Genomic DNA, 8,651 nt, shown 5'->3' on the forward strand with positions numbered 1-8,651 from the left:
CCGACGCGTCATTCGGCGGTTCGAAGCCTTGAGTAGCTTCACTTAAGGTATTATGACTTGTACGCGTGGTCGGAATTGAATTTCGGGAAGATTGGAGTTGATTTGGAGAGAAGATTTTAAATTTTTAAGCTTTAAGTTGGAAGAGTTGACCAAACTTTGACTTTTGAGTAAACGATCTCGGAATCGCGATTTGAAGGTTCCAATAGGTTCGTATGATGATTTTGGACTTGGGTGTATGTCCGGATCGAGTTTTCGATGATCCGGGAGCGTTTCAGCGCCTATTGTGGAAGTTGGCATTTTGGAAGAATTTCATCAATTTGGGTTGAAGTGCATTTCAATACTATCGATGTCCGTTTGGAATTTTGAGTCTGGGAATAGCTCTGTATGGTGATTATGGTATTCGGAGCGTGTCCGGAAGTGGATTTGGAGGCCCGTAGGTCATTTGGCAAAAGTTAGAAATTTGAAGTTTTTTGGAGAGTTTGACCGGGAGTGGACCTTTTGATATCGGGGTGTGATTCTGATTTCGGAAGTTGGAGTAGGTCCGTAATGTCAAATATGACTTTTGTGCAAAATTTGAGGGCAATCGGGCGTGGTTTGATAGATTTCGGCATCGAATGAGGAAGTTTGAAGTTCTAAAGTTCATAAAGCTTGAATTGGAGTGCGATTCGTGATATTAGCATTGTTTGATGTGATTTGAGGCCTCGAGCAGGTCCGCATTATGTTTTGGAACTGGTCGGTGTAATTGGACGCAGTTCAGGGGGCCTCGGGTGGATTCTGGGTGATTAACGGATTAAAAATGGAATTTTAGGAAGGGCTGAAGCAGCTGGGCTTCTAGTGTAATCGCACCTGCGAGAAGAGGGCCTGAGGTGCGAGTCCGCAGATGCAGAAAAGGACTCGCAGAAGCGGATTTTGCTGGGGAAGGCGTGGACCGCAGATGCAGTCGAGATCCACAGAAGCGGGACCGCACCTGCGCGCGTGGAGCCGCAGAAGAGGAGGCGCAGAAGCGGATGGTGGCCGCAGATGCGGAGTTGAGGGGTCTGGTAGATGACCGCAGAAGCGGTAGTTTGGCAGGCACCTATGAAACCGCAGGAGCGGTCAAGTGACCGGAGGTGCGGAAGTCGGGGTTGGGCAGTGTCTTCTTTAAAATGAAGGTTTGGCTCTATCTCATTTAATTTCGCCCATGGGAGCCGATTTTGGAGCACATTGGAGTGCCATCTTCATCAATCATAATGGGGTAAGTGCTTTCTTCACAATTTTGAGTTAAATACATGAGTTTATATGGATTTAGACGTGAAAAATTGTAGATATTTGTAATTTTGAAGAAAAATCTAGAAATTGGTATTTTTAGAATTTGACCACGAATTTGGGTAAGGAATTGATAACAAATTATATATTTGAGTTCGTAATGCTTTGGGTAATGTTTATCTTCAAAATATTTTCGGAATCCGGGCACGTGAGCCCGAGGGTGATTTTATCGACTTTCTGAGCGGAGTTGGTAATTGTTGTAAATTGAATTGTTGTGAGTATTAGAGTATATGTTTATTGGTTTGCACATCTATTGACTAGTTTGGAGCGTTGGGCATCGGTTGAATTATTGGAACGGCTTGGGAGCCGGCTATGGAACTTCGGAGCGAGGTAAGTCTCCTTTCTAACCTTCTAAGAGGGAAATTACACCATAATGGAAATAAATTAAGGTGTGCTCCTATTTGCCGGGGCTACGTACGTACGAGCTGACGAGAGTCCTTATGTAGCTACTATTATGCTATTGTCCGGGTAGTTTAGGGCCCGTATCACGCTATACTTGGAATGTTTGTACCCTTACTTACTAATATAATCACCTAGTCATGATAGAAATTGATAAAAGAATTATATAACGTTAAACTTACTTACTTGAAGGTTTGTGTGAGATACTTGACTGTAAATGAGAAACTTGTATTTTCTTAAAAATAACTGTTATTTATGGATCCGGCCGAGCGTCTCGGAAGTAAATAGATGCATCTATGGTTCGCGCCATTCGACCCTCTGGCAGTGCACAGTTTAAATATTTGTTGGATCGGGCCGTACGACCTCGGCATGATTTGCGCATGATTTAATTGATTGATTTGGAAATTGTAATAATTGATATTGCCTTATCGACCTGAGATAAATTGTTAAATAATGGGAAATCAATTTGGAGAGTTATTAATTAGAAAAGAACTGCTTTCTTACTTCAGAATAATGGGCTTGCAACCGTATTAATTAATCTATGTCTAATTTAATGATATTATTCTATTTACTTATAACCCATAGTAAGTGTCGAAGTTGACCCCTCGTCACTACTTCTTCGAGGTTAGGCATGATACTTACTGGGTACGCGTTGATTTACGTACTCATACTACACTTGTTGCACGTTTTGTGCAGGTACATATATGACTAGTGGCCTTGTAGGCGCAGAAGAGCGGTTATTACGGGGACTTAGGTGAGATGCATCTTATATACGATACGCAGCCAGCAGAGTCACCTTTAGAGTATTGTATTTTCTTTCCTATCCAAATTTGTATTCCGAACAGTTATTGTATTTTATTTTAAACTCCTAGAAAATTCTCATGCACTTGTGACACCGGGTTCTAGGATAATTATGGGATGTCTAATATTGAAATTGGATAATATTGTATTTATTCTGTAAATTCATCTTTTACTAGATAAATTTAAGAAACTTTACGATTTCAAAAATATTAAAAGGAGAATTTAATTAACTATTTAGTGTTGGCTTGCCTGAAAGTGGTGTCCGGCGCCATCACGACCTTTAAAGAATTTTGGGTCGTGATACAATCCAAGTTACACCATTATGTACTAGCCAATTAGGTGAAACTTGAAAGTAACTTCTAGAATTTGAACTGGCAAAGACTAACTTTAGACCTCAGATCCGGACAGAAGTTTCAATCTTTGGCCTGAGGTTGATTTTGGTATGTCAAACCTCAAACTTTCGAGTCTATAGTAGCGTTCTGGCAGTCCAAAAGTTCATACCTACGAGCCTAAATAAGGAGGAGGAGGAATAGCCTGAGGTTGTCAATCTTGCGAAACTTTAAATAGTTTTCAAAAATTGAATGTGTTAAAAAGTGTTCTTGAAATTGGCTATCTGGTGCCATTTCTACCTTCTTCTTTTTTCACAAAAGCCCAATAAGATTGCTTCTCATTTTCCTACTCCTGGCCCCAAGAAACAATCGAGCCCAATACATCTCGAAGGTTAGAGGGTGCAAAATATAATTAGTGCTCCGCTTTAATTTTAACAAAGTTTATTGCAAATAAGAGCTTGACAAAGAATTCACCATTACAATTGGCTTCTAAGTCATGTAAAAAGCATATTATTTACGTTAAAGAGTTTTATATTCTCAACTACAATATTTTATAAATAGATTTAAGTTTTATATATTGATAGCGTAATAAATTTTTAAAAATATCAGTTGTAACGATTCGACATGTTATTTTGCTTTCTAGGCTCTTGTTCCCCTAAATAAGACTCTCTGTATGTGTTTTTACTATTTTATAGCTTGCAGAGATGGTTAGTTAGTTCGGGATTTGGAAGGGTTCGGGTTAAAATAAGAACACTTGGTTCTGTGATTTGGCTTTTAAACGCTAAATTTGACTATGGTCAAAATTTTGAGTAAACGACCTCAGAATCGGGATTTGGCGGTTCCAATATGTTTGTATGATAATTTTAGACTTGGTCGTATGTTCGGACCGGGTTTTGGATGACCTGGGAGCACTTCAGCGCTTAATATTAAAAATTGGCTTATTGAAGGTTTAAAAGTTTTTTAACTTGGTTCGGAGTAGGTTTTGGTGTTATCAAGGTCTGTTTGGGATTCCAAACCTGGGAATAGTTCCGAATGGTGATTTAAGACTTATACACAAAATTTGGTGTCATTATGAGTAGTCTAAATATGATTCGGTGCGTTCGGAGCGAATTGGAAACTTGAAGTTCATAATTTGGTTTAATTGGTTTTGGGATGTGATTCTTAGTTTCGTTGTTGTTTTACGAGTTTCAAGAGTTTGAGAAGTTCAGTATTATGTTTATGGACTTATTAGCGCATTTGGACGGGGTCCCGAGTGGCTCGGGTGTATTTCGGACCACCCGAAGTTAAGTTGGAAAAATCAAATTTTTTCAGTTCTGGTTTCCTTCTTCGCGAACGTGAAAGGATCCTCGCGTTGGCGATGAAGGAATTGGGCTGGGGGAAATTTTGTGCTTCGCGATTGCGTGATGGAGGCCGCGTTCGCGAAGGGTAAGGCGAGCTGGGTAGGGGATGCTACCGTTGTTCTTCGCGTCCACGACACTGCCCTCGCGTTCGCATAGGGCAGGGCAAGTAACCCTCCGCGTTCGCGATGTTCTGGCCGCGTTCGCGATGGCCAATATTTTTCTTAGCGTGGACCGTTTGCTTTCGCCAATGCGAGGCCCTTTCCGCATTCGCGAAGAAGGGGGAAGCTGGGCAGAACATTTTAAAACGGGACTTAGGCTATTTTTGAACTCTTTTATTACACACTTCGGCAAATCTAGAGATTCAAAGAGGTTTTTTTTTATCATAACCCAAAATTCCACTACAGGCGTCGTGATGGCACTTAGTCTCTAGGACTAGGTAAGCCGATTACAAGTTCAATTCAAGCCATTTTTAAAAAAATGAAATTTAATCCAAGTGTCGAAACCAAAAGCGAAAAGAATTATTAAATCCTCCCAAGACTGGTAATAGTGAGTCACGAACTCTAACTGAATACATGCAATGATCTCAAGGATCCAGTATACAATACTGTTCGAATAAGAGTTGACAGTACAATAAAAATAGAAAGACTCCAAGGGACTGCGTCAGCTAAGGAGCTCTACCTTGAATCCTTGCGATCAACACACTAACTCTGTCCGAGTCCGATATCTCCAATACCTAGCTCTGCACAAAAATGTGCAGAAGTGTAGTATGAGTATACTACAGTCGGTACCTAGTAAGTATCAAGACTAACCTCGGTGGAGTAGTGACGAGGTACAGTCAGGACACTCACTAGTCAAATAACCTGTGCATTTTATTAGCATATAAAATTAAACGAAAAACAACAACATTGATAGCAACAATAATCAACTAGTGATATAAACAATAAGGCAACAAGACTACCACAAATACTGCCCAAACAATTAATGAACACTAGCACAACCAATAAATTAAGTCCTTCAAAATATACATCTTTTATCTACAAGTTTTTCGAATAGAAATCTGTAGAATATGATCCTTTCAAATAAATATCTTACGAATATAATTCCTTCAAATAAATATCTTACGAATGTGAATCCTTCAAATAAGTATCTCCCAATATAATTATTTCAAATAAATATCTTTCGAATATAATTATTTTTAAATAAAACCTTTCGAATATAATTCTTTCAAATAAAAACCTTTCGAATATAATTCTTTCAAATAAAAACCTTTCAAACAAGATCTTTTGAATATAGTTTCTTTCAAGTATAATCCTTCGGATATATTTCCTTTCAAGTAAAATCTTTCGAATATAATTTATTTCAAGTCAAAATCACCGGTTGACATTTCACCTAAAAATCCTAAAAATCTCGGGTCTAATCCCACTTTCATATCTCACGGCACCTCGTGCCCATATTTCTATCATAATCGTACGCATAATTCACAAGATAGAAGACACAATAATTTAATGAGATGACTGAGAAGTGAATGCCGGGAATTTACATAAAAGTAACAACACAACAAATAGAGGTAAACAATAGGGTTTCTCCCGAAGTATCGCCTCATAGATCCAAATGTAAATGCTCAACAGGGGGATCTCCCGAGGTACCGCCTCGTAGTCCAAAAATAAATATGCAAGAGAGGGGGCTCCCGAAATACTGCCTCGTAGTCCCAAAGTAAATATGCAAGACAGGGGGATCTCCCGAGGTAGCGCCTCATAGTCCCAAAGTAAATATGCAAGACAGGTGATCTCCCGAGGTAGTGCCTCGTAGTCCCAAAGTAAATATGCAAGAAAGTGAGATCTCCCAAGGTACCGCCTCGCAGTCCCAAAGTAAAAATGCAAAAGCAAGACGGAAGAATAACTCAGCAAGAACAACCTCTTCTTAAATCCAAATTTCTTATAAATATATTAACATCCCCCTTTAAACTTATTTAATAATTATTTGAAGATGGAAAAATAAAAAATGTAATTATTTCAAAAAATTTCAACTCAACCAGCACACAGAATCCACATAAAGATCAAAGTAGCAATCACACCAAATTATCATATAAAACAAATTCGCAAACAAAGAACGAGGCATGACAAACAAGGATTTAATAAGCGTCAACAAATTTCCAATTTAATACTTAAAATTTCCTACGACTTTAAACCAATACAATTTGAACATATAAGTCAGAGTACGTACTCGTCACCTCGCGGACATGACTTTAACATTAAACAAATGGCTTATACGACTTAATGCCTAAGGAAAAATTCCCCCACACAAGGTTAGGCAAGATACTTATCTTTTTGAAGTTAGGCCGATATTCCAAAATAGCCTCTTTCTTGAATTGACCTCCGGATAGCTCAAATCTATCCAAATTAATTGTATAACTTCATTAAAATTCATCGGAAATAATTTCGGATAATAAAACGTCGACTTAAAAATTCACATTAAAAAGTCAACCAAAAGTCAACGCGGGGCTTGCCTCTCGGAACGCAACAGAAGTTTCATGAAATACTAACACCCATTTTGTTACGAGTTCATCCATACCAATTTTATCAAATTCCAATAACAACTCGACCTCCGAATCTTAAATTTTCGTTCTTGAAGAGTTTTACAAATTTCTCCAATTTCTTCCATTTGATTCACCAATAATTGATGAAAATAATCATGGAATCATGAAGTATAATCACGTTTGGATATAGAACACTTACCCCAATCCATATGATGAAAAGCGCCTAAAACATCGCTTCAATCTGAGCCCCATAGCTCCAAATATGTTAAAATGGCCGAAACCTCAGTTTTAAGAATCTCTCCAGGCAAGTCTCATTTGACATTTGAGACTTATAAATTGCATTTGACACCTGCGATTTGCCTCAACCCCAGAAAAATAGCAGTCTTTCCTGATACGGTTTAACTTTCTGGATATCAGACACCAAGGGCTACAAGTTTAATGTTTTGCTCATCTCCCCATTTCTTATAGATGGTGAGATATAAGCTCCCAAAGTCAGCCTAGTGCAGCAGAAATTTCTTCTTCGCAATTTCAAAACTCTTCCTAGACAGCCTGTAGTGTATAAACAATAACATTTTATATCCAACTCCAACTGACAAACGACTTAAATTTTTGAAAACTAGATACAAAGGACTCCAACTATCATTTTTGGATCATCGCCAAATTCCTTATAGATTACGAGATATAAGCTTCCAAAGTTGGCCCTGTGCAGCAAAAATTTTTGCGATGCACACTGCTAGGGTAAACAACTGCGGTACCAGGCTTCGATTAATCAATCAATCTGCTGTAACCTCACTTACGAGGTTTTTGCCGCAGGTGAGAGCTGCAGAAGCGGCCAGGAGGGTCGCAGAAGCAGTACTGGGCCAGCTGGGCGAAGGGTCGTAGATGCGGAGTTGGTGGCGCAGATGCGCATCCACAGAAGCGGAGACGGCATTGCAGAAGAGGGGCTAGGACTTTGGCGTTGGACCGTAGGAGCGATCAAGGATACGCAGAAGCGAGACCACAGGAGCGATCAGGGCACCATAGAAGCGTGCACGCAAGAGCAGGTTTTGTGTCCGCAGAAGCGGACATGGATGGGCTTAATAAAAAGCCTCACCTGCGATGGGAATGTTTGCAGGTGTGGTGCTGCATAAGCGGCTAAAAAGGCCGCAGAAACGGAAGGTCGTCTGGGAAGAGGTGTTTTTATATAAACGGGATTTGGCCCATTTCCTTCCATTTTTCACTTGGTTTGTATAAGGATTTAAACATGGTAATTAGTAGAATTTGGTATTTTTGGTAGAAAACCTACAATTTGGTATTTTCTGATTTTGACCATGAAATTGGACATAGAATTGAGAATAAATTATATATTTGAGTTCGTGGTGTTAAGTGTAAGGTTTATCTTCAATAATTTTCGGAATCTGAGCACGTGGGCCCAATGGTTGATTTTATAGACTTTTCGAGCGGAGTTGGAAATTAATATAAATTGATCAATTATGGGTATTAGAATATATTTTGATTGGTTTGCACATTTGTTTGAATAGTTTTGGATCGACTGGCATCAGTTTGAGGTGTTAGAGAGGCATTGGAGCCGGTAATTGAACTTCGGAGCGAGGTAAGTCTCCTGTCTAACTCTGTGAGGGGGAAACTACCCCTAGGTGATGTATTTGTTATGTGTTACTTGCTGTGGGGGCTACATACGTACCGGGTGATGAGAGTCTGTGTGTAGCTAGATTCATGTTATGTCCGGGTAGACTTAGGTGTCCGTCATGCTATAACTGTACTATTTGAGTTGTCTCTTGCCTATTAAATTGCTTCATATTGCGTTGCGACTTGAGACTATACTTGTGTAGAGTGATAGACTTGCTATTGTAGAGATTCGATGGGCTTCATGATTAGACGCGAGATAATTGTACTCCTCTTACGAGCTTCTCCCACGTTAGGCGTTCTCACCGAAAGGTTTCC

This window comes from Nicotiana tomentosiformis, chromosome 12, assembly GCF_000390325.3.
Source record: "Nicotiana tomentosiformis chromosome 12, ASM39032v3, whole genome shotgun sequence".
Classification (NCBI taxonomy): domain Eukaryota; kingdom Viridiplantae; phylum Streptophyta; class Magnoliopsida; order Solanales; family Solanaceae; genus Nicotiana; species Nicotiana tomentosiformis.